The 27,732-nt window shown below is 41.3% G+C and overlaps 1 protein-coding gene across 4 annotated transcripts in view; it reads right to left on the bottom strand.

Annotated features, from left to right (window-relative positions):
- TENM1 (teneurin transmembrane protein 1) overlaps positions 1-27,732 on the bottom strand; it is a 1,415,133-nt gene that overhangs the window by 694,553 nt on the left and 692,848 nt on the right. Inside the window, exon 1 of one of the 4 annotated variants that reach the window (XM_048862943.2) lies at positions 21,452-21,519. The exons of the other annotated variants lie outside the window; for them this stretch is intronic. The gene's annotated coding sequence lies outside the window, so the exon portion shown is untranslated. Of the gene's footprint in view, positions 1-21,451; positions 21,520-27,732 lie in introns of those variants that run through there. 4 annotated transcript variants of the gene reach the window in all.

Below are 27,732 nucleotides of genomic sequence, written 5' to 3'. Positions count from 1 at the left end.
CACCACAGAAGTATGTCACTTTTGGACAGACAGGCTTACAAATGTGTAATGAACCATCAGAATTTGATTTAAGCTCTCTTTTGAGAAACTGTTTCACTGTGTGATGCAGATACCCTTGACGGGCTGTTTTCAGAGTTGATTTATGGGGTATACATAAAGCTATTTTTATGTATTTTACATAGTAAGTTGTAATGTGATATGGCTGTGAAAAAAGCTAATGTCATCTTGGGATGCATCAGGAGAGGTATTTCCAGTAGGGATAAGGAGGTTTTAGTACCATTATATAAGGCACTGGTGAGACCTCACCTGGAATACTGTGTGCAGTTCTGGTCTCCCATGTTTAAGAAGGATGAATTCAAACTGGAACAGGTACAGAGAAGGGCTACTAGGATGATCCGAGGAATGGAAAACTTGTCTTATGAAAGGAGACTCAGGGAGCTTGGCTTGTTTAGCCTAACTAAAAGAAGGTTGAGGGGAGATATGATTGCTCTCTATAAATATATCAGAGGGATAAATACCAGAGAGGGAGAGGAATTATTTAAACTCAGTACCAATGTGGACACAAGAACAAATGGATATAAACTGGCCACTAGGAAATTTAGATTAGAAATTAGACGAAGGTTTCTAACCATCAGAGGAGTGAAGTTTTGGAATAGCCTTCCGAGGGAAGTAGTGGGGACAAAAGATCTATCTTGCTTTAAGATTAAACTCGATAAGTTTATGGAGGAGATGGTATGATGGGATAACATGGTTTTGGTAATTAAATATTCATGGTAAATAGGCCCAATGGCCTGTGATGGGTTTTTAGATGGGGTAAGATCCAAGTTACCCGGGAAGGAATTTTCTGTAGTATCTGGCTGATGAATCTTGCCCATATGCTCAGGGTTTAGCTGATCGCCATATTTGGGGTCGGGAAGGAATTTTCCTCCAGGGCAGATTGGAAGGCCCTGGAGGTTTTTCGCCTTCCTCTGTAGCATGGGGCACGGGTCACTTGCTGGAGGATTCTCTGCTCCTTGAGGTCTTCAAACTACAATTTGGGGACTTCAATAGCACAGATATAGATGTGAGGTCTTTTTTAGGAGTGGTGGGTGAAATTCTGTGGCCTGCATTGTGCAGGAGGTCAGACTAGATGATCATAATGGTCCCTTCTGGCCTAAATGTCTAGGAATCTAGGAAAAACTTGATTGTCCATCATAATGCATGGATGTGTTTATAAAGATGGATAACTTGTCACACAATGACACATCCTTCCAGGTGACATAGCTAATACAAATGGTGCAGCTTTAACTTGGGCAACTGACGATAGGCAGCCAGCATCATTGTGACGTTGCACTCCATATGTTTTTATGAAAATATGCTAATGCGTGTGAATATAATGTAACTGGAATATGCTTCATGCAAATGGTCTCTTGTAAGGTATCATTACCAAGCTTATAATCTACTGAGTGTGGTCATCCAGTTTGTATAAATGTATCATTCTTGTATCTGAAACTAGAAATATGAAATATAACTCTGAGGTCTTATTATAATTATGCAAAGTGTGGGCCATTAATGGTGGTTTGGAATCTTAATGGCTCCCATCACCTGGGACAATTGGTTGTAAATGGCTCTGTTTACTTGCAATCCTTCCTGTGAGTCAGGCCAGGAAGAATGAAGGCTTGGGGTCTCCCAGGACATGTGACTATGTTACCTGGGACTGGAATCCATCTGAAATCTGGTGCTTTCAATTTAGAAGGAGGGATGGGGACCCAAAGAGACAAAAGAGTCCCACCTTGTGCCAAAGCCATATAAGGCGGTGGAACAGAACAAAGGGTTACTTTGTTCTGACTGTTATTACTTGGAACCACTTAAATCCTTCTTTTTATATTTAATAAAATCACTTTTGCTTATTATTGAACCCAGAGTTAGTAATTAATTCCTGGGGGAGCAAACAGCTGTGCATATTTCTCTATCAGTGTTATAGGGGGCGGACAATTTAGGAGTTTACCCCGTATAACTTTATACGGATTTATTTGGGGTTTGGATACCATTGGGAGCTGGGTGTCTGGATGCTAGAGACAGGAACACTTCTTAAGAGGTTTTCAGTTAAGTCTGCAGCTTCTGTGGGACGTGGTTCAGACCCGGGTCTGTGTTTGCAGCAGGTTAGCGTGTCTGGCTCAACAAGACAGGGTACTGAAGTCCCAAGCTGGTAGGGAAAACAGGCTCAGAGGTAGTCTCAGCACACCAGGTGGCAGTCCCAAGGGGGTCTCTGTGACGCAACCCGTCACAGTCATAATCTGGGCAGTGTGAGAGTGTGCGCACACATATGGAGTAGAGGGGAAAAGGCAATAGTTTCAACGGAATAAATTGTGCTTGAAGAATTAATTTCTTCACCACAGTATGGACATACAGACTTCATTTGAACATCACAGGTAATATTTTAACCACCTCTTCCTCCACACAAATGACTTTGGCTCCTAAGACTGATTTTCAAAAATTACTTAGGCACTTAGCAGCCTAAGTTTCCCTGCCTTTCAAGGAGACTTCGGCTTGTGATTGACTGAAAAATGGGACTGAGGCTAAGTCACTTAAGGGCTTTGGAAAACTTCATCCCATGTCCATTTTTTCCTACAATTTTGTGGGTCAGTTTGATTCTTAAGACGGTGAAAGAGTGGCCACTTCCATAACACATCTGTCAATGCACCTGATCCCTGACCTGCAACACCCTAGCTATTCTGTATCAGGTACTGCCTGGAACAGAGACTCATAATTGTTCTCAATTAGGCTAAAAACTGTGTGCTGTTTTATTATACCAGCAATGATGGGATTGCACTCGTTTCCATTTCTATCCTAAGAGTTCAGAACTGCTGTATGCATTCTATCCTTATTAAAAGAAAACTTCCATTGATTAAAGCTCACTTTGAAGTCACTGTGTTGATGAAAATCTTCATACCAAAGAATTAAGGTTGCTTGGTGGTACTTCATGCTCTTCCAGAAGATCAAGTTCAGCAAAACAAGAAATACAGAGTCAAGGCACCCACACAACCTTAACTCTGCCTCTCTGGAGCTGGCAATAGCCACTGGGAATTATTGACATGCATTTCAGCTGCATTCACTGTGTAAGTTGTAGCTATATCGAATGGTGGATGGATTAGTTGGACCACCTTAGCAGAGCTGTGATTGCAACATGAGGTCATCTGGGGGATGTCTGAGAGTCCCTTTTCCTGACACCTCTATGATCAAAGGTAAGACATGCATGTGTACCTTGAGAAATTCAACATGCCTCATTTGAGCATTGTGTAGGTTGTTGTCAAGGTTCCTCCCCCACTCTGAACTCTAGGGTACAGATGTGGGGACCTGCATGAAAACCTCCTAAGCTTCCTTTTACCAGCTTAGGTTAAAACTTCCCCAAGGTACAAATTAATTTTATCCTTTGTCCTTGGAATAACCACTGCCACCACCAAACTCTAACTGGGTTTACTGGGAAACGCAGTTTGGACACGTCTTTCCCCCCAAAATCCTCCCAACCCTTGCACCCCACTTCCTGGGAAAGGTTTGGTAAAAATCCTCACCAATTTGCATAGGTGACCACAGACCCAAACCCTTGGATCTGAGAACAATGAAAAAGCATTCAGTTTTCTTACAAGAAGACTTTTAATAGAAATAGAAGTAGATGGAAATAAAGAGCAGGAGCAGCAGAGAAGTAAAGAGCATGGAGCAGGTCCTCAAAGAATCAATCCTGAAGCACTTACATGAGAGGAAAGAGATCAGGAACAGTCAGCATGGATTCACCAAGGGAAGGTCGTGCCTGACTAATCTAATCGCCTTCTATGATGAGATTACTGGTTCTGTGGATGAAGGGAAAGCAGTGGATGTATTGTTTCTTGACTTTAGCAAGCTTTTGACACGGTTTCCCACAGTATTCTTGTCAGCAAGTTAAAGAAGTACGGGCTGGATGAATGCACTATAAGGTGGGTAGAAAGTTGGCTAGATTGTTGGGCTCAATGGGTAGTGATCAATGGCTCCATGTCTAGTTGGCAGCCGGTATCAAGTGGAGTGCCCTTAGGGGTCGGTCCTGGGGCCGGTTTTGTTCAATATCTTCATAAATGATCTGGAGGATGGTGTGGATTGCACTCTCAGCAAATTAGCGGATGATACTAAACTAGGAGGAGTGGTAGATACGCTGGAGGGCAGGGATAGGATACAGAGGGACGTAGACAAATTGGAGGATTGGGCCAAAGAAATCTGATGAGGTTCAATAAGGATAAGTGCAGGGTCCTGCACTTAGGATGGAAGAATCCAATGCACAGCTACAGAGTAAGGGACCGAATGGCTCGGCAGCAGTTCTGCGGAAAAGGACTTAGGGGTGACAGTGGACGAGAAGCTGGATATGAGTCAGCAGTGTGCCCTTGTTGCCAAGAAGGCCAATGGCATTTTGGGATGTATAAGTAGGGGCATAGCGAGCAGATCGAGGGACGGGATCGTCCCCCTCTATTTGACATTGGTGAGGCCTCATCTGGAGTACTGTGTCCAGTTTTGGGTCCCACACTACAAGAAGGATGTGGAGAAATTGGAGAGAGTCCAGCGAAGGGCAACAAAAATGATTAGGGGTCTGGAACACATGAGTTATGAGGAGAGGCTGAGGGAACCAGGATTGTTTAATCTGCAGAAGAGAAGAATGAGGGGGGATTTGATAGCTGCTTTCAACTACCTGAGAGGTGGTTCCAGAGAGGATGGTTCTAGACTATTCTCAGTGGTAGAAGAGGACAGGACAAGGAGTAATGGTCTCAAGTTGCAGTGGGGGAGGTTTAGGTTGGATATTAGGAAAAACTTTTTCACTAGGAGGGTGGTGAAACACTGGAATGCGTTGCCTAGGGAGGTGGTGGAATCTCCTTCCTTAGAAGTTTTTAAGGTCAGGCTTGACAAAGCCCTGGCTGGGATGATTTAATTGGGGATGGGTCCTGCTTTTGAGCAGGGGGTTGGACTAGATGACCTCCTGAGGTCCCTTCCAACCCTGATATTCTATGATTCTAAAGGAATCACCCCTGTAAAATCAGGATGGTAGATACCTTACAGGGTAATTAGATTCAAAAACATAGAGAATCCCTCTAGGCAAAACCTTAAGTTACAAAAAAGACACACAGACAGAAATAGTCATTCTATTCAGCACAATTCTTTTCTCAGCCATTTAAAGAAATCATAATCTATTGCATACCTAGCTAGATTACTTACTAAAAGTTCTAAGACTCCATTCCTGTTCTATCCCCGGCAAAGCAGCATACCGACAGACACAGACCCTTTGTTTCTCTCCCTCCTCCCAGCTTTTGAAAGTATCTTGTCTCCTCATTGGTCATTTTGGTCAGGTGCCAGCGAGGTTACCTTTAGCTTCTTAACCCTTTACAGGTGAGAGGATTTTTCCTCTGGCCAGGAGGGATTTTAAAGGGGTTTCCCCTTCCCTTTACATTTATGACAGTTGTGTCACTAGAGTTTAAAGAAGGTTTAAAGAAGCGTAAATGAAAGTAGAGTGTTAGATGGCATTTTGTGCCTAAGGATGAGGGAGGGGTAAAAAGAGTAGAAAGGGCTGTAAAATTTAGCACATGCGGTGTTCTTTCAGAGGAGTAGGCTAAGTGTTTGGATATACAGCAGGTGTAGGTAGTTTCAGTTCAATACAGAGCGTGAGTATGTGTTATGGACATATTGGGACATCGCTGAGAGGGCAGAGTTAAGGGAGTGTGGGTAGGTGTATTGCTTAACTCTTAATTTCCTGGTTTTTAGAAGTCTGTGTTTTGCTGAATTTGATGTTCTGGAAGGGCATGAGATACCACTGGACTACCTTAGTTCTACACTAATGAATCTTTTTGTAAGTGGTTTTTGAAGAGACACCTGAAATGAAAGCTACTAGTTAATGTTTGAATTGTGTCATTTGAGGCCAGGTCCTCAGAGCTGGAAAGCAAGTACGTTTAGGGCACGTCTACGCTTGCAAAGTTACAGCGCCGGCAGTTACAGTGCCGCTCAGAGGGCACAGAAGGGAAACCGCTGTTGTGTGTTCACACTGACGGCTGCCTGCACAATCGCCTGTTCACACTTGCGGCAGTTGCAGCGCTATTCGGAGCGGTGCACTCTGGGCAGCTATCCCACAGAGCACCTCTTTCTCTTTTGTTACTAAGACTTGTGGGAAGGCAGAGGGGGCTGCGGGGCATCCTGGGGTCAGTCCCAATGCCCCGTAATGCATTGCTTTGCCTCCCATCCATTGCTGTGCTTCCGTCCACATTTGGCACCATTTTTCAATGGTTTGTGTACTGCAAGCCCTGCCTCTTTCAGGCTGCAGGAATGCCAAGCTCCAACTGCTGTGACTAGCTAGGCTCCTCCGGGTAGAAAAGAGCTCCTGACTGCATGCATCTCTGGCCTCTGAGTCATCCTCTGCCTCGGGGTCCCCCTCCCCCTCTTCATCCAAGATTTCCTCCTCCTGGCTCGGTCTGCTCTCAACTGGCATGTGAGACAATGAAATATCCACAGGTGCCTTTGCAACAATGGTGGGGTTGCCACCAAGTATTGCGGCCAGCTCTTTTAGAACCGGCAGCTCGTGGGCGCAGCACCGAAGCAGAGGTTTACCTCCTGAGCCTCACAGTAGGGGTTCCGCAGCTCCTTCACTTTTACCCTAAACTGCAATATGTCCCGGTCATGGCCCCTTTCTACCATGCATTGTGAAATCTGTCCTAGGTATCATAATTCCTATGCTGGAGCGCAGCTGGGACTGCATAGCTTCCTCTCCCCAAATGCTGATGAGTTCCAGCAGCTCAGCATTGCTCCAAGCAGGGGATCGCCTGGTGCGTGGAGCAGGCTTGACCACCTGGAAAGATGCAAGGAGACTACTGCACACATCACCGAGCAAACAGGAAGGGGGCTTTCAAATTTGCCAAGGAATGTACGGGGTGGAGCTGACGGTTGGTCACCCAAGGGCAGGGCAGTACAGTTCAAACCAATGACCAGAGAGGTGAGAACAGGCATTGTGGGACACCTCTCGGAGGCCAATAGCAGCGCTGTAATTGCCATGGTGTCTACATCAGCTCCGCAGCACTGTAGCCCTGGCGCAGAAAGCTGTATGCCTCTCGTCGGGATGGTTTTTTAAGAGCTCTGCAACTGCGCAGTTTCTGCACACTAAGTGGCTTGGCAGTGTGTGCACCTCAGGAGTTACAGTGCTCAAAGCTGCTTTAGTGCGCACAAACTTGTCAGTGTAGACGGGGCCTTATTTGACGTACAACCTAGTTCTCTCACTAACCCAGTATCAACCATGGATGTCTTCACTGTCAAGCTATTGTTAAGGACCAAATGAGAGCTAGGTCCAAGCTTCAAAGTTTGTGTCCAGATGTGATCTTCCCTAATGATTGGGATGTTCAGATCTGGGGTTTTACTTCAGAGTGTCAAGCGTGATATAGGTCATGCATAATGAATGAGGTCTAACTAAATGTTCATAAGGGGCAGCATCACATAGCAACTGAAAATTACAAGATTATCAACCAATTCCTAATGGGGTGTGTTTGTTTCAAATAGTACAACAGCTACTACTGTGATCATTTCAACAAAAGTGCAGTCTACCTACCACTTGTAATTAAATTATGCACTGTGTTCATTTGAAGATGTTCTCTACAAGACAGTGTACTTTTAGAATAATCGTATCATAGAAACATAGGGCTGAAGGGGCTTTTTAGAGGTCAGCAAGTCCAGCCCCCTGCACTGAGGCAGGACTGAGTGAACATGGACCATCCCTGACAGATTTTTTCCTCACCTGTTTTTAAAAACATTTAATGATGGGGATTCCACAACCTGCCTTGGAAGCCTTAACTATTCATAGAACTTAACTATTCCAGAACTTAACTATTCATAGTTAGAAAGCTTTTCCTAATATTTAATCTAAATCTCCCTTGCTGCAGATAAGGCCCATTACTTCTTGTTCTACCTTCAGTGGACACCGATCAAGAACAATTCATCTCTATTCTGTTTACAACAGCCTCTAATATATTTGAAGACTACCAGGTCCCCCCTCGGTCTTCTTTTCTCATTACTAAACATACCCAGCTTTTTTAACATTTGCTCAGAGGTCAGGTTTTCTAAACCTTTTATCATTTTTGTGCTCTCTCCCAGACTCTCTCCAATTTATCCAATCTTTCCTAATGTGCAGCTCCCAAACTGGACACAGTACTCCAGCTGAGGCCTCATCAATACCCAGTAGAGCAGAACAGTTACCTCCCATGTCTTACATAAGATACACCTGTAACTACATCCCAGAATGATAGTCTTTTTTGCAATTGCAGCACATTATTGGCTCATATTCATTTTGTGATCCACTATAACCCCCTGATCCTTTTTTTGCAGTACTATCGCCTAGACAATTATTCCCTATTTTATAGCTCTGCATTTGATTTTTTCCTTCCTAAATGAAGTACTTTGCACTTGTCTTTCTTGAATTTCATCCTGTCAATTTCAGATTTATTCTTTAATTTGTCAAGCTTGTTTTGAATTCTAATACTGTCCTGCAAAGTGCTTGCAACCCTTCCCAGCATGGTGTCATCCACAAATTTTATCACATGCTCTCCACTCCATTTTCTAAGTTATTAATGAAAATATTGAATGGCACCAGACTTAGGACTGATTCATATGGGACCCCATTAAAAATGCCCTTCCAGCCTGACAGCAAACCATTAATAACTACTCTTTGAGTACGGTCTTTCACCCAGTTGTGCATCCACCTTATAATAATTTCATCTAAACCACATTTCCTTAGCTTGCTTATGAGAATGTTGTGTGGGACTATGTTAAAAGCTTTAGTAAAATCAAAATATATGACATCTATTGATTCCCCCCGATCCATTAGCCTAATAACCCTGTCAAAAGTTCATTCGGCAGGATCTGTTCTTGACAAACCCATTCTGGCTATTTCTCACCACCCTAATCACCCAATTATCTTGTAGGTGCTCACGATTGATTGTTTAATCATTTGTTCCAGTATCTTTCTCCAGGGACAGCGTACACCAGTTACCAACCAGCCTTCACAAAGCAAATTGCATTCATTCTTAGGTCAAAAGCATTGCAGATAACACATGAAAACAATAAAAAGAACCTACATGCATGCTACAAGCTTCCCAAAAATCACCACCAACTCCAACATGGGGCTCTGCTAAGATGTCAGTCTTTCAACCCCCACAACTCTGTTTTTCCCCTTGGCAGGGGCAGTACCAGCTTCTTCCTGGTGTGTGTGTGTGTGGGGGGGGCACTGAGGTGGGGTAGACAGAAAATTGGGGGGCTGTGCTATCTTGCCAACCGCTGCCACTCTCCAGCCACCCAGCTCTGAAGGCAGTGCCATCAGCAGCAGCAGAGAACTAAAGATGGCAATGCCAGACATTTGTATGCAAAATATATTTTGTGCAAAATGTAAACTGCTCAGGTAATCAGAGACTGAAGCTACCTGATTTTCAGGAATGTGATTTAGGAGACAAAAGCAAAAGATCTAGAAAATGACAAACACAATGTTAATATATGCAAGTGGCAGTAGAGCATGCAGAATATTTCGACCAAAGGGAACACTTGCCAGTAATACTAGCTGAGACAAAGAAAGAAATTTAATATATGGTAATGACAGCAGAACACACAGATGTAAAAACCATTCTTAGTCAGGAAGTTCAAGCAAATGGCAATGGACTGAACCTATGTAATACACATTTGAGAATACTGTATTAATGCTGCTGTCTATTATGTGAGTAGAATTCTATATCTGACATAGAAAAAAAGACATAACCGGTTATAAAGAACCAGATGGAAATACTATCATCAGGTAGAAATGGATATGACCAGTCCTGATATGTTGTCATGCACGGTACCACCTTTTTTCTTCATTATCTGTCACAGAAGAATTAAAGGATGCTAACTTATTGACAAATAAATTAGTACATTCCCTTGTGGGATCGTATTACTTACTACTACCACTTCCAACAATGCAATCCACACAATAACGTTAAGAAAAGTCCACAAAGCTGTCAGAATTGCTTTTAGACACTGGTGATCTGGATGGTTCACAATTATATCAGCACAGAGAACATGAGTATGCTCTCACTCTTACCTTTACTAATGGCTCCCCTCAAAAGGGGATCAATTCTTAGAAAAATATATCACAAATAAGCCTAATTGAAGTATAGTCTATGAATATGCACAAAAGTGATCAGATTGTGGAATTCAAATGGATTCTGTTGGTTACTAAAGAACCATCATGCCCACTGAAAGTTTTATTTGCAGCATTTTTAAAGGAAGAAATGCACAGATTCATAGATTATTTTTATTTTTTAAGGCCAGGAGAGACCCTCAGATCATCTAGTCTGTCCTCCTGTGTAACACAGGCCATAATTTCACCCAATGATCTACAGAGTCCAATAATTTATGTTTGAGTAAAGCCCACCTTCCGTATAGGTAATATGATTTGAAGACATCAAGAGATACTTCCATAGGTAGTATCACCCAACCAATTAAAAATAATCATGCCTTATTTCTAATATAAATCTGTCTGGCTTTAACTTTCAGCTATTGGGTCTTGTTTAGCCTCTCTTCATTAGATTAAAGAGACTCTTAGATCCCAGTACTTTCTCCGTGTGGAGGTACCTGAACACCATAATCAGGTCACTTTCTTTTTCTTTTTGATATGCAAAACAGATTGAGCACTTTAAGTCTCTAATTGTAAGGCATTTTTGACGATTTCCAGTGTTGGATATGAGTTCAGGGACAATTATGGTACTGTCTTCTATTCACACACTAAAGTTCACATTTGCACTGTTTCAAGGACTCAAACTGAACTTGGGTGGTACATACGGTCTCTCTGCACAGTACTGAATTTCACCAATAGTTAATAGCAAAGATGAACAATAAATATTGCATGTTAATTATGATTTTTTTTTTTTTTTACAATTAGCCCACATGGGATCCCTAGACATTTTCATTAGAGCCTCAATGTTGTTCAAGTACTCTGAAACAATGAAAAATAGGACCCCATGAATCATAGCAAACCACCCTAGAATTAGCATGATGTACTACAAAATGGAAATATTGCCTATAACTTTTTAATTATAGAATTTAATTGGTTATTACTGGAATAATCTATAACAACTGTGAATCCACAATTGGATTCACATGAGCAGAGCCTTGCATCCACAAGGAACAGCACTGACGTCAGTTCAAGTCTGTGGAGTTTCAAAGGTACACTGATGAGGATCAGATTTGTTAAACAGTTAAAATCAGTTATATTAAACAAATCAATTGGAGTATTATTTTTCCATATGATCCGTTATCATGGAAAACAGTGACATTGAATAATATAAAAGAGAAACAACAGATTTAGTCAGGTTAGGATTTACAGGTTACTCACTTGAGTTCTTGGAGATGTTTTGTTTCTATGGATGCTCCACTTCAGGTGCACGTGTGCCAGTATGCCTTCGAACAGAGATTTTTGGTAGCTGTGTCTGTGGGTCTGCGCCTGAGCCCTGCATATCCTCATGCTCTGATCTAAAGGCATACAGTGAAGGGTGGGCCTGCTGCTGCTCCAGTTCTTTCTCCCCTGCAAAATCTGCCAGAGACCATGATTCTAAAGCAGAGAGGAAGGAGGGCTATCACTGGAGCGCCCATTGCTACAAAATACCTAAAAGAACTCCAGCTACCGCACAAGTACAGAGGAGTAGGATCTATCAGGAATTGAAGGGCAGCTGTTCCAAAGGCTGCAGCTGCTCTTGGAGTGTGTAAATTAGTGTACTCCTGGGAGAAGATGTGAACAGACCACCAGGCAGTGGCTCTACAAATGTGTGTAATGGGAGTAATCATAGGAAAAGTCACAGATATGAACTGTGCCCCAGTGAAATAAGCAAGTCAGTTTAAGGGGAGGAGGTGATCCAGAAGCTTCATAGCATTACAGAATGCAGCCTGAGACCCATTTAACAGTCTGTGGGTGGAAATATTCTGTTCACAAAAAAGATAAAAGGGTGTATCTACACTGCAAAGGGAAAGAAAACCCAGACCACCACGGCAGTGAGTCTGAGCACTAAGACCCAACCTCTTTCCCAGTCCAAGCAGGAACATCTACACTACTATTAGCCCTGTAGTGTGAGTCCGAGTGAGTTGATTCCAGCTCTGAGACTAGCTGCCAGGGTTGTTGTGCTCTTTTTTGGCAGAGTATACATACCCAAATAGTCTAGGGGAAGCTCTGAAGGGCCTGGTTCTTTTAAAGTAGAAAGCTAGAGCTCTTCTAACATCCAGGGTGTGAAGACTATCTTTCTCTCTGGAGTTATGAGGTTTAGTGTAGAAGTCTGACAGTTGATTGGCCTGGTTAATATGGAAGTCGGAGGAGATGTTGGGTAGGAAATGAAGATATGGGCAAAGAGTCACTTTGTCCCAGTAGAATACTATGTAGGATGGGTCTGGCACAAGGGTGCCCAATTCCTCTACTCTCCTAACTGAAGTGATGTCTGGTAAGAAGGTCTTGGAAGATAAATGGAGGAGACAGCAGCTCACTAGGTGCTCAAAGGGTCATTTCCGTAAGGTGTTTAAGAACAAGACTAAGTTCCCAAGGTAGTGTAGTGTCTCTGACATGGGAGAAGAGAGAGATTGGTCAACCCCTAGATGAAGCTGAATGTTCAGTTGAATAGTGGGATATGCAAATACAGAAACCCCATCTACAGATGAGTGAAAATCTGTAATAGCTGCAAGGTGGAACTTGATGAAACCCAGCAAAAGACCAGATGTTTTTAAGCTCAGATGAGATAAATCTGTGAATGAGACAGGAATCCAGAGGGAACAATCCTCTTTGGGTGCACCAGGAGTGGAATGACCACCAATTTTTTTTTTGCAGATAAGTCTTTCTTGTGGGTGGTTTCCTACTATTCAGCCCTATGTTGCATACTTTGGAGAAGTAGTCCATCTTTAAGCTTGAGAGCCGTCCAAGAGCCCAGCCTTGAGGTGTGGCTGGAAGAGGTCAGAATGCTTCAGTTTCCTTGAGTACTGCATCAGAGGCTGTCATAAATATAAAGGGAAGGGTAAACCCCTTTGAAATCCCTCCTGGCCAGGGGAAAGCTCCTCTCACCTGTAAAGGGTTAAGAAGCTAAAGGTAACCTCGCTGGCACCTGACCAAAATGACCAATGAGGAGACAAGATACTTTCAAAAGCTGGGAGGAGGGAGAGAAACAAAGGGTCTGTGTGTCTGTCTATATGCTGGTTTCTGCCTGGGATAGACCAGGAATGGAGTCTTAGAACTTTTAGTAAGTAATCTAGCTAGGTACGTGTTAGATTATGATTTCTTTAAATGGCTGAGAAAAGAACTGTGCTGAATAGAATAACTATTTCTGTCTGTGTATCTTTTTTGTAACTTAAGGTTTTGCCTAGAGGGATTCTCTATGTTTTTGAATCTAATTACCCTGTAAGGTATCTACCATCCTGACTTTACAGGGGGGATTTCTTTATTTCTATTTACTTCTATTTTTATTAAAAGTCTTCTTGTAAGAAAACTGAATGCTTTTTCATTGTTCTCAGATCCAAGGGTTTGGGTCTGTGGTCACCTATGCAAATTGGTGAGGCTTTTTATCCAACATTTCCCAGGAAAGGGGGGGTGCAAGTGTTGGGAGGATTGTTCATTGTTCTTAAGATCCAAGGGTCTGGGTCTGTAGTCACCTAGGCAAATTGGTGAGGCTTTTTACCAAACCTTGTCTAGGAAGTGGGGTGCAAGGTTTTGGGAAGTATTTTGGGGGGAAAGACGCGTCCAAACAGCTCTTCCCCAGTAACCAGTATTAGTTTGGTGGTGGTAGCGGCCAATCCAAGGACAAAGGGTGGAATATTTTGTACGTTGGGGAAGTTTTGACCTAAGCTGGTAAAGATAAGCTTAGGAGGTTTTTCATGCAGGTCCCCACATCTGTACCCTAGAGTTCAGAGTGGGGGAGGAACCTTGACAGAGGCAGATGAAGATATGGCTGCAGGGATAGGTAAAGCAGGCCTGAGAACCATATCTGCCTTGACCAAGCTGGCAATAAGATGACAATTTTGACACATTCTCATTTTACTGTGTTCAGGAGTTTAAGAAGTAGCTGTCAGTTGAAAAAGCATCAAGCAGCACTCAGAGCCAAAGGGCGGTGAGAGCATCCCCCAGTGAATCACAGCCATGACCTCCTCAGGGGCAAAATTTGCAGCATTTTGTGTTAAGTTTTTTTTTGCAACCCTGTCCATCTCCGGGAAGCCCCAGCTCAGGAAAATTCCCTATAGAAGCTGAGCAACCCAGTTCTATTTGCAATCCTGACAAAAATGTCTCTTCAGTATGTCCACTATGCCAGCATGTCCCTATTTTAATGAACTAATTCCTCTTGGGACCCAGGCAGCACGGAGGATGCCATTTTGTTCATCTGTGTCATTACTTCAAAAAGGGAGATTTTCAACCATGTTCTGGACCAATCTAGGAAGCCCAGAGAATTACAGACATAAAGTATGGCACATTACATTGAGTGAGAAGCTGTATCAGCTGCATCTAACAAGGTTTGCAAGGATGCGTTGCCAAAAATCTGGCCTTCTGTGATGAGGGCCTAGAATTGGTCTCCTGATCTTGTGGCAAATAATCAATAAGATGAGTGAATTTGATGTAGTTCATATAGTCCTAGTTAGCCATTACAATATGACAGTTAGCTATGCTAAACTGAAGTGCAACTGAAGAGTAACTTTTGCAACAAAGGAGGTCTAGACATTTGAGCTCCTTTTCATGTGGCATGGACCTGAAGCAATGTAGTCTGGTTCTCTCATTTGTTGCATCCATCACTAAGAGTTTGGAGTGGGATGGGAGAAGTAGTCTTCCGAGTCCTTCAAAGAGACATAGTAATTTTTGTCAGCCTTTTTGCATATGCAAGGGATAATGCCTGGGGCTTACCCTATTGTCTTGGCCATCAATGGGACAATTTATCTGAAAGGCAGCCCTGCTTTGAGGAAAAGTGTGGAGGAATTCCACTAAACTCTGCTGTGGTTCTTGTATTTCATTCAAAGGGATTTGTGAGAACTCAGTTATCCTCTTCATAAGGGCCTGAAAGATCTTGAGGTCATCTGCACAGGATGAGGGAGTGGGGCATGATTACCTTTTCTGGGGAGGAGGATGACAACTTGATTGCCGCCTCTTCTTCAACTCCCAGATTGTGTTCTTCAGGAAGGCTGTCACAAAGAGAGGTGAAGGGGGTCAGGTTCAAGGTGTTTTGGAGGATAACCATCCAAGCAAGTCTTCTTACTGGAAGATGACCTAGAATGTCAGAGACCTAGATGTCTCTGTATGGGGCCCAAGAGTTCCAAAAGGCCCACTGTGGTGGAGCCTGCGGTATGGTTGTGGATTCCAAGGGTGCTTCTGCCATGGTGTTTGGCAAGTTCATCACTGACTGTTCCTGGGAGGTCTTTGGAGTAGACTTCAGGGGAGGGAAACCTAAATGGGAAGGTGGTGGAAGAACCTGGAGTAGAGACTGACAGTTCTTGGGGTAACAGGGACTGAGTAACCGCCCTGCCTATGCTTAGATGGGAATCAGCATCCTAACACCACCAGTTTTCTAGCCACTCAAGCTCTCTTCTGTGGGCTATGTTGGCCCTTACTTTGCCTTGCCCTGCCCAGTTCCTGAGTCCCTTTGAAGTGTTCCCCTGCGATATCCAGCCCCTGGCTACTCACAGAAACACTAGGCCTGCTGTCCCTGAAGGAACAGTATACACAGCAGCTTGTAAGATTCAGCTCTGGTACAGCACTTTGCTTAATATCACAGCACTTCCATATATTTATAGTGAAGACAAGAATCAGTTTATCAAAGATTCAAGTGACAGTGAATAAGGATATTGGAAACAAAAGGTTGCATATTAAAATCATAACACACTTTTAGAGACTAACCTTACCTAACAGCTTAACCTCCTGTCTAAAGAAGTTTCTATCATTCCTCAAAGTCCTCTATAGCATTTTCAATTAAAGTTGGCTGAAATCATGTTTTTATGAATGCAAACACATTGCCCGTTTACTTTCTAGGTGTGCATAAGAAGGCATCTTCTTTGCATTCTACTTATACCCCTTTATGCCAAAGTTCATCCTGTCTGAGTAGACAATAACTGTCCCGTGGCTTGTTTTTCCTGTGTGCTGCTTCCCTTTTGACTTCACATCTCTTCGTTGTCTGCCTATGTAAATGGACATCCACTGAGTTAGCTTACGTTTACTATCCTGACAGAGACAGATGAATAAACATCTCTTGTACGATAAAAAAATCTGTTTTTTCACCTGTGCTCGTGACTCTTACCTTGATGCAATCTAAGAACATATTTTCATTTTATATACACAACTCCTTACTTAGCCTGTCCATGCATTTCACAATAATAGTAATGACCAGCGTGACCCTGTCTTTCATTTAAGACATTCTTTGGTGAACCAGAATATATATACCAGAATCAGGCCATTTTGTAAGCCCTTGACAGTTGGCATTAAGGGGTCCTTGGGCCACGGAGACCTCAGAATCTTAGGAAATATAATCCCCACCCTGTTTCTACTGGGGAGGCTAGTTGTAAGGGTACTGGAAGTTACATCAGTACTGGCGGTCATTCCAGAGCTGGTGGTAGAGTCTGTACTGGTGTGTGTGTGCGCACAAAGGGTAGGAAGGCATCAACTGAACAGCTAATGATACAAGCAGACAAACTCTCTCTGCACCTGCCAAGAGAGGGGAGTCAGGTTCCTAAAGGACCAGGAGATCCCCTGAGAACAGGAATCTGCTCAATACCAACCCTGTGTCACAAAACAGGAAAGTCAAAACCAAAAATGTTTTTTTCTTCATCTAAACCAGTGGGATAACTTAGAAACTGTTTTGGTATGCTTGTCAAATTATAAACATTTGACATTTCTTAAGTGGTATGGAACAATAAAATGAAGAGAGTGGAGAAGGCTTTTTATTTTTTGAAGATGTTTTATTTCTATATGAAAAAAGAAAAGGAGTACTTGTGGCACCTTACAGACTTCACTCCGATGAAGTGAGCTGTAGCTCACGAAAGCTTATGCTCAAATAAATTTTTTAGTCTCTAAGGTGCCACAAGTCCTCCTTTTCTTTTTGCGGATACAGACTAACACGGCTGCTACTCTGAAACCTATTTCTATATGGCATTTAAAAGCCTGAAGCTATCTTACTCTTACTATATGACCTCATTTCTTCTTTAACAAAATCTCTTCTCCTCCACCCCCATCTTCCATGTGGTTCTTTATGATAAATCAAAGAATAATATGAAATGAGTCAGTGTTTCTGACCCACGGAGAGCTATAACTGCAAATAAGAAAGTTGTTACAATGTTGCATTTAGAGCAGGTCAAAATGGTGACATGGTTGAGTGTGCTTATTTTTGTGTTGCTTTCCTGACGTGGTTCACTGTATTCTTCTTTTTGCTTTGCTTTTCTATTATGCTGGATCAGTTAAAACAATGTTGAAGTGAGTGTGTCTGTGCTGAAGGTCAGACATTACTAGGTACTAAGAGTCATCTTACAATGAACTGTTCACCAGACAAAGGAGGAATATATTGCTGCCTTCTGTGCATGTCAGACTCCATAGACACCTTATCTAGTGTGATGAACCTGAGATCAAATCAATACACTCAAACCGTTTTCATCTATATCTACTGTTATCGTTTTTACCCCCACACACGGGCAGCAGGTAAAGCCTCCTTTGTGGAGGCTAGCCCCCATGGCCCGACCCCTTCCACCTGAGGCCCCCCTCCTAGAGGAGCCCCGAGCCCCCACCCTCTTCGGCCAGAGGAGCCCGGGGCCATCCGGAGCCCCGCCAGCCACCCCACGGAAAAAGCTTCTCTCTTTCCAAAGAACCTGAGCTTTTATTAGGCACCATGCAGGTTCCGGACAGCTGAGGAGGTGGTATGTGCTACTCAGCTTCCTGGGTTCATCAGTAATCTCCCTGAACTCCAGGGAGATTACTGATGAACCCAAGAAGCTGAGTAACATATACTGCCCCCTCAGCCACCCCAGAACTGCATGGAGCACAATAATAAGCAAAAACTTCCCCATGTAAACCCTGCAACCAGCATCTGCAGCTGCCCCCACACATCTATAATCTGTACTTCAGTATCACCCTGTTACAAGAGATTTTGGCTCTGATTCACATCTCTGGCTTGTTTTATATTGTTGTAACTTCAGCTACAGTCAATGGTGTTACTCCTGATTACAGCAATGGTAGTGAAAGGCAAATAAGGCCCTTTGATATTTGTTTCCATGTCCAGGAAAATGAAGAAACATTTTTTCATAGCATATACACTTTAACACAAACATGGCCTTGCATGACCATCTTCATTAATAAGATGTAAAATTAGTATGATGCTAATATAATGGCCTCTGTGACAGCTTGTATCCCTATGTTCACCCTGTTTTCAAGACTACAATAAATGTTGTACATAGTATGCCTTGTGAGCTATCATTTGAAAACTCAATTTACTGATCATTATTGTCCTGGTAAAATATGTATGGCAACATTGTATGTAAAGTTATAGGATTCTACTGTATGGTATTACTAAAGACATGTTCTAAGTTTGGGGAAGAGTCAAAAACCAGTTCCCCAGAGACAAAAGGTTAGCAGACACCTCAGGTCAGCTGTCAGCAAAATCAAATGGACTATCATCTGGCACGAAAGAGGATGTGGGCGAAAATCTACATCTTGACAAAGAAACAGCTGGGGTTTTCCATCCACACAGATTTATATTCCCTGACCCTCAACTGGAGATGATGCTCAAAGAAGAGAAATGACTATAAAAGGGAAGATGCCCCAAATTATTACTCCATTCTCTCTACCCACAGCATCCATAACACCTGAAGAACAAAGGACAGATCTCTGGACAGGGGGAAGGGTCCTGACTGAAAAATTCAGCCAGTAACACTGCTAAAACATGTGGTGAGAGAGACCTTTGCTTTGAATTCACTCTGGCTTGTTAAATTAGGCATTAGTTGCGATTTAGTTTTGTTTTCTTGTAACCAATTCTGACTGTTATGTCTCATTGCTCAGTAGTTAATAAACCTGTTTTATTATTTTATCTAGACCAGTGTGTTTGGATTGAAGTGTTTGAAAAGCTCCATTTGGGATAACAGGATTTGTGAACATAATTTCTATTAATAAAATGATGGACTTTATATGAGCTTGTATTGACCAGGAGAGTGCTGGACAGTACAAGATATACATTTCCCGGGGAAAGTCTGGGACTGGGAATTTGCTGATGTTGCTCTGAAGTGTAATTCAAGGGTAGCTGGCCATAGCACTTTTGCAGTATAACAGGGAGTAAAATTTACCTGTTAGAGGCTGTGTGTGAGCAGACCAGGAGTCATGATTCTTACAGTGTAAAAGGCACCCCAGGTTGGACAATTGAGGGGAAAGCTGTTCATCAGTCCAGAATGTACCTTGGGTAATGTCACAGTGTCCCTCCCCCAGTTCACAAAGTCAACATTTCTCCATTCAGTGTCCTCCTGAACATCCCTTCCTTCCACAAGGTCCAAAAAGTGAGTTTACAAAAATATATTATATGGCCAAAATTTTCAGATTTCTGTATCAAAGATTATGGACCACAATCCATTTTAGGCAGCTAACAAACTGGCCCAATTTTCAGAAAACAGAGCATTTGCAGCTCCTACTGACTTGTTCATAAAAACCGTTCCTGTTTCTATTTTGTTTGGTATGGTGCTGAACATACTGTGTGCTATACATATAAAAAAAAGGAAAATTATAAACAAAAATCAGCTCTTACTGTAATTTGCCATAAGGGTTTAGAGCAGATAGATGCCTGAAGAATCTGTCACCAAAGAAATGTAATAGTGATAGTTTTTGTAACAGGATTTAGAAATAGTGGATCACATTTGAAATTTGGTTTCATACTGAAGTTGTAGTTGTATGCTAGCTTGATTGGTTATTGTTATTATCTCAGATTCTGAGTTAACATTTGGAAGGGAGCACAACGGCATACAAATTGGCTAGTCAGAATAAAATCCATAGAACGTTCATCTTATTTTCCAAGAACGCTAAAGAAATATTTTGCTACAGATGACGTACACCTTTAGGTACTTCATTCAGAATTAGCCGTCGTGTTATACATTCATCATACATCTTGTACCTCTTGAAATACAAAGGATGGTTTAGAACTAAAGGGTAAATCAGATGCTTGTTTTTGGATTGCTTTATCTAATCCTTTATACACATATTTGCCCCATTGTAAAGCAGAGATGTAATTTTCCTTTCACAACTCTAACTAAATCTTGACATTATGCAAATATACATCTGCTCTTTAAAACAAAGCGAAAGAAACAATCCAGTTTTACTACTAAACAACAAAGGATTCAAGGATATTGGAACATAATTTAGCTTTTATTTTATTTGCTTCAGCAGCATCAAGGTCTAATAGTGATTAATTTTATTACCGTTCTACTAATAATTAAAATGTTCTTTCAGAGTGTATGGACCATAATAAGAGTCAATGAACGGTAAATCTCCACTCCCTATGGGCAGGATTCTTACGTTACTTACTTTCAGACAACAAGCCTCCTAGGCAATCTAAATTATGTACATTTTAAATATTAGAAACAGAATATATGAAAAAAATAAGACTGGGAAAAAAGAGGACCTCAGTCAAATTCAGCTACCCAATTTGTATACTTCCTTCCATGAGAGGAGGACATCTCATAAGGATGTGCATGCAGCAGGGCATGGTTCCTTGTGTTCTCATCTGGCTTTCTCCCCGCCCCCGACGCCCTCATTTTGTTCATCTGCCAACTGAATGAGATTTTACAATTCTTGTTTAGGATGTGTTATGCTGAGGAAATCTGGAACAGATGATTGCCACTCAATGAAGCCCAAACAAAGAAAAAAAGAAAAAACAATGGACCAAAGAAAATGGGCAAATATAACAAACAATATATCTAGATGTTTATTAGAAATCCAGTGAATGAATAAATCTTAAGGAAATTACATAGAAATCTTCTGTCAGAAAAGTTTGAAATACTTGTCTTGCCTATAATGATTTGAAAGTAAGATGATGCTCAAAGAAGAGAAATGACTATAAAAGGGAAGATGCCCCAAATTATTACTCCATTCTCTCTACCCACAGCATCCACAACACCTGAAGAACAAAGGACAGATCTCTGGACAGGGGGAGGGTTCCTGACTGAAAAATTCAGCAAGTAACACTGCTAAAACATGTGATGAGAGAGACCTTTGCTTTGAATTCACTCTGGCTTGTTAAATTGTTCAAGGTCACACTGTAAGTGACTGCGCTGAAAGTAGGAATCCCGACATCTAGTTCCCTACTCAGTAAAACTTGCATCAGTGTAGGCTTGAACAGCTGCATGAAGAATCGAAGACTGAAACATTCATCCAGATACTCTGACAGCAGATAATATAAATAATATTAAATCCCCAAAACAAAATACTTACCAATACTGGGCCATGGTCTAAATCAGCTTTACACAGACAAATGCCCATTGCTTTAATTGGGAGACTTGCCAAAATAAGATTTCCTTAAAATTTGTGCAAAGACCTCAAGATTCTGCCCCTGTGTATATTCCACCTTAAAAAGAAAAAAAAATGCGAAAAAACAAAATAAAAATGTGAGGCAAACATATTTGGAAAATATCTTAAGACAATGGAAGACAGAGATCACATTTTATTTGTTTGTGAAGATTTGGTTTCTTGCTAAATTTGTGATAGAGTAAACAGAGAAAAATAAATTAGAATGTGCCCATAATTCTAGAGGTAATCACTCTGCGATTCTGCACTTTGGCCTATTTATTTTAATTTTCCCTGCGCAGAATGCAGGTCATGGTCGCTTTCTATGCACGGGAAAATTGCATGATAGATGGAAAAATAATTCTTATTTTCCAAGATTCTCAGTAGGACTGCTCAGAAGAGATGTGCCTTTAATCTAATATGCAAGGGGTTGATTCAACAGAATATTAGATTTTCTTTATTGTATCCAGCACAACTACGTGTTTCTTTTGTAGATTGTTTAAAATTGTTTGAATTTCCTCAAGTGGCTTTGGATTTGGGGATCGTATGTCAAGGAATACAAATGAAGATAAAACTTTAAACTAGCATTTTTCTCCATATACCTCACTCAGTGGGAATGGGCATTACAGGAGGCCAAGTATGGGGCATTTTGAAAATACCTAAATTTTTTATGGGGGATGTGTGGCATCGACTTACACAATTTTCGCATGCTGCTCATTTCTGATGAGACACTGCAGGCTAGCTTAAAAATTATTTCTCCAGAAAGCTTGTTATTCAGCGCACTATGTAACATACTTTCCCCAAGTCCTCAGGTTTATATTTTAATCTACCTCTTCCTTCAGAATCTCCTTATACTGCCAGAAAATTTCAATTTGATCCATTCTCAATAGGCTGTACTAGTGTGTGTTTTTCTGCTGTTGCGGTTTAGCGATTTAACTCTCCTACTTGCTAAAGTCATTCTCAGTGCTTCTTTTTTGGATTTCTCTACAAGTGGCATCCAAACCTGGGCACACCAGTCTCATTATGGCCTAGCTAGTCCTTTACTCAGTTCTAGAATATTTTTTACATGTGTTTTATGTCCCCAGTTTATTTCATACAAAGATATTGTACTGATACTTTCACAGCACAATCAACTAAGACATTCAAGTCTTTCTCCCTGTATTCTGCAGGATGGGCTTCCTGAATTCTCTGTGTTTTGTCATGACACCATCTCTTACTTCACTTGGTTCTGGTACTGGTCTACTGGAAATGGGACTGAATAGTGAGGTTCAGCATGGCATACACATCCTCCCCGCCCACCGGGTGAAACCCTGCTCTAGTGGAGCTCCCTGCCCTACAGCGTGCTGGGATATCTTGTAAGGTGGCATCTGATGGGGGCTCTTTCACCTCAAAACATAAGGGATGATTTTAATTTGAAAAAAATTAAGTATATTTATTCTCTTCAAATAAACAAACTGGCCACTTCAGGGGTCTTGAGGCATTTTATTCTCCTTCTGGAGAAGTTATCACCATTGTAGTATCCCCTTTTACTGACCCTCTCATCCTTGCCCTTTATATAGGGCCGTGAGACTTTTCCTACACTGCGGATTGGTGAGAACACAGGTTCTCTCAACATCCTTTCAGCACAGAGGAAATTTGGCTTGGTTGCATTTAGCAAGGCAGCTTCTGGTTAAAATGGGATGTGCTTCTCAGGGTGAGGGCATGCTTCAATACCTTCCACAAGACATGGCGTCCCTGATTTGGACCCTTATTCCTCACACAAGGAAAGGGTTATCAAATGTCCTTCAAAAATGTTCTTTTCATTTGATGTTTTCTGTGGAAGCATATAATTTAAGATAGAAGCCTTTAACTTAGAGATTGAAGGGCTGTTTAAAAAAAATCTATGTTGGGTTTTTTTTTTTGGCAAGTTTTTTAGAGATTATCTGGAAGTGAACTTCTGTACTTTTAAAATCAAGGGTATTATTATCATTACAGAAATCTGTTAGAGTTGTAACGATGAGGGTCTCTGACCCTTCACATTGCAATATACTAAGTGTATAAATTGACAGCCTAATTTGGATAAAGCAAGCCTCTGTGTAAGCTAATTACATGTGGTAATTTTGTGTGGAAGAAGACCGACTTGAAAGTGAATCCAATTTAACGGTAAGGAGATTGTTACAAGAAACATTTCACTGTAAGCTTGGAAGTCCCTTAAAGTGCTAATTTTTCACTTGAATAACCAGATTGCTATAGCTAGGAGTTTAAAAATTACTTAATATTTGCAAGATATTATTGGCACTAAGACAAAGAAAGCAAATAAATCGTGGGTTTTTTTACATTTTGTGGAAGCGATTTAAGGTTCCGAATAATTAGTTTTATGTTTTCTATACATTAAAAATAGGCTGCATTTTGACAGCTCCCATTGATTTTTTAAATTCATTTCAAATGAGCTAGTAATACTACTGACATTAAGGCTACACAATTTGTAACTATGTATATGAAAAGGAGTATGAAGTTAATGCCTTTTCAATACTATGATGGGTGTTTTTATCAAAGGACAGAGATAGTTTTCTGATTGCATTTTTTAATTCAGATGAACACAGTTTGTCAATTTTCCTCAGTTCTGCCCATTGTTCTTAATCCAGTTTGTTAGTCATTTTAAGAAGAATTCCTTGAAAATACTATAAGACATGCATGAATGCTGAACAGATTGAAAATGTAAAACCATGCAAACTAGCGTACATCTAAGGATGACAAGATGTGTCAGTATAACTGGCTCAAAGCAGGAAGAAATTAATAGGACTAGTCACATGAGTAATGTTACTCACAGGCATGAGAGTTTGCTGGATCAGGCTCTTAGCCATTAAGAAGACAGTTGAAAGTTCACATTTTGTTTCCATTGCTCCCTTTTTTTGAAAAATTGGTTGTTACTGCTGAACAATGTTTATCTTTGCTACCATGCATTAGTTATGTTGCTTTGCAAAACTTGAGCATACATGTTAAACTATTATTTGGTAAGAAATTGTGCCCACTGCTGTACAAGATCAAATAAAAAGTTCCTGCACCTAAATGCAATATAAAAAATATCCAAAGTACTTCGTAACAGGCTTCTCTGTTACATATGTGACTTTGATAACATATTTCCCTCTTGGCTTATTTATTTTAGAGAGAAACGGCTTTTAGTGCCATTCTTCAAAGTAATGATGGAGAATATAGAATTTGCCCCCTCTTCCACAAGAATCCTAGAGCTATGGAGAGATCTTCACAAGGGCTAGGGGGAGTGGAAACAGTGTTACGCTGACAGTTGAACTCACCTTCCTTGGGACACTAAAGCCCATTGTCAGAGGATCACGGGTCCCAAGAGATCAACATTAAGATGCCCTGGACAGTATATTAGAACCACAAAAGTAAAAGCTGGTTATTTAGACTTCTAAAATGTAAACAGCTGAGAGTAAAGTAAAAATTAAAAAGATATCTGATTCCATTAGGACTGTATTTTTTTTTAATAGCAACTTGTTTTTCTTGATTAACCCTAATGTTTATATCTCAGTAACCTCTCTCAGTGGGCTGTTTCAAACACTTATTTTCACCTTGAACAAATGCTTTCTCATGGGTATTCAACATTAATTTCCACTTATGACCCTCAAGTCTTATTAAATGTACTTTAAAATAGCATGTTACTTGTTCTTCAAGCTATCATAAATTAAACTTATTTAAAAGACAATGTCTTTGTTGTAAGTTGTTGGCACAGGACCAATTAGAAAAAGCACATTTGTTCCCATATAATCTTCTTGCTTGTTCCTTCCTCCTTCATATAAAAGTTCTACCTTTTTCTTCTAGTGTCCTATGGCATCACCAATAGATCTAAAAGCGGTAGACTGTAATACACAACAAAATCCTAAAACAAAACTCCACTAAATCCTACAACATATTCGGACTCTCCCTCTTATTCATAATCACAACAACAATTGGGATGAGAGGGGTGCAATGTTTCTTTCTTTGTTCAAATACTGTATAGTCATTATGTTCCCCTAGTACAGACTCAAGTGACTAGACACATACGATGCACTAAATAAAGTGCTTAAGTTAGCCTTTTTTATTACCATGCATTTCTTTAGAGGATAATAAAAAGGGAAATTGGAAGAAGTAGTTGGAACCTCTAAGCTGCTATTGTTTTCTTGTATTCCACTATTTAAAGTTTTGATTTTAAAGGCTGGGAACAATTGCAGTGTGGATCAGACCTAATTGATACTGTATTTACTTTCTTTTAAAAAAATAATGTAAAGTTAGAAGCGAAACAGTGGAACTGTGTTCAGAACTGCTCACTAGTACTGCACTACCAGGCCTTGAATGAATGAATTATGGATGCATTCTAAATAGTGCAAGGCTGAGAATTTTTCATTCTACAAAGGTGTAATTGAGCAGCCAGTTGGTTGTTCGCATGGTAATTAACACTGAAAATGACATGTTAAAAGACATTATGCTTTGACACAAAACAATGACTGCCAAGTATTTCAAAGGCTGATAGGAGTGTATCTGTAGGTTTGAACAGCAGCTAGCATGTTTTGGGCAATACTGGAAACCAATCAATGCTACTACTTAGTTCTTGGAAGGCCCTATCCCAAGCCCATTGAGGACATTGGGAATCTTTTCATTAACTTCACTGGGTTTTACCTCAGGGCCACATTGAATTAAATCACTAAGGGGAAATCTGTACGTTATCCTGGAGACATGTTCAACATACAGAATTAAATGCATTTAGTTATGACATAATGGGTATGTTTCTTTGGACAAGCTATTTAAAATAAGGTTTTCTAATATTTCTTCTAAGATCAATTGATTTTCTTTCCTTTCAACTGGTTGTCACATATAAGACACCCTACCACTTACTGGACAACACACTAGGAAACAATCAAAGTTTCTGAAGCAGGGTATTTGGATGCCCCATTCCATGACAGTTGCACTCCTCTGTGAGAAACCAGATCATGCAGTCTGGCTGCGGAATTAACTTCTAGAGGAGATTAGACAAACCCAGAATCTGACTACTTTCATGAACCATTGCAAAACCTTATTTAGCAAAGGTTTTCTAGCACAAAAACATTCACATTAGCCACTGTTCATCTCCCCCTCCACTCTGAAACACCTCCCCCAAAACAAACAAAAACAACCCAAACAAACCCCTACCCAAGCAGAGGGTTTTATGACTTGATAAGTGCCAGGAACTTCACCGTTGACAATTTTTTTGGTTGAGCAAAGCAAGGCCTTACACTTAGCTTGATTACTCTGTTTGATGGTAACACTATGTCTGCTCAAATCCAAAAATCCAGAGTGTTTTAGGAATCAGTCCCCAGAACCCTATTGATTCTGGTTTAAATAAAAAACAGAAAAGAAGAAGCTCCAGGCATCTGGTTAGCAGATCCAATAGCTTCAGCCACCTCAGTAAATTGTTTACAGATCCAAGAACTCATTGATCGCAGCCATTAATGCGTGCTGGCACAACACCACCCCTCACCTCAGCTCTGCCAATCATCCCCATGCACTTTAAAAATGATGACATCCTGAATGACTCCCAGAAACAAAATAAGAATGGTAGGATGAAAGGCCCAGGGCGGGGTGGGGTGGGGGTGGGGGGGAGAATGCGCACAGAGTCCCCAGCATTGGTGGCAGGGAGGGGAGAATGAGAGTATACATAGACTCAGCGGTGGGGGCAGGGGAGAAGAAGGGGGAACCCTGGTATGAGGTGAACTGGGGATATAAAAAGCTCCTGGCCTAGGGGAAGAATACGGGACAATGGTATGAGGGAGGCGGACATGGGGACATACAGACCCCATGGCATCTGGTGGAGGCGGGGATAAGGGAGCACACAGAGCACAGAGCACATAGCATGGAGGTGGAGGATGGGAAACCCTGTCTGCGGGTCAGCTAGAGTCCTTGGCATTTGGGGTGGGAGGCAACGAGTCTTTGAAATAGGTGGGAATGAGAGCTGTTGGAGGAGAATGGAAGAATACAATAAGCCTATGGTGACCAGATGTCCCGATTTTATAGGAACAGTCCTGATATTCAGGGCTTTGTTTTATACAGGGACCTATTCTCCCCCCCCCCATCATAATTTGTCACACTTGCTATCTGGTCACCCTAAGTAGGAGCCACAGATGCGTGCAATGCACGCAGATTACAGAAGCAATAAAGTGTATACCCCAATAGTTATGTGAAAAGCATGCACACACTGC

The sequence above is a fragment of the Caretta caretta genome, chromosome 9, assembly GCF_965140235.1.
Source record: "Caretta caretta isolate rCarCar2 chromosome 9, rCarCar1.hap1, whole genome shotgun sequence".
Lineage (NCBI taxonomy): Eukaryota > Metazoa > Chordata > Testudines > Cheloniidae > Caretta > Caretta caretta.
This window is presented reverse-complemented; position numbering and strand designations above follow the sequence as displayed.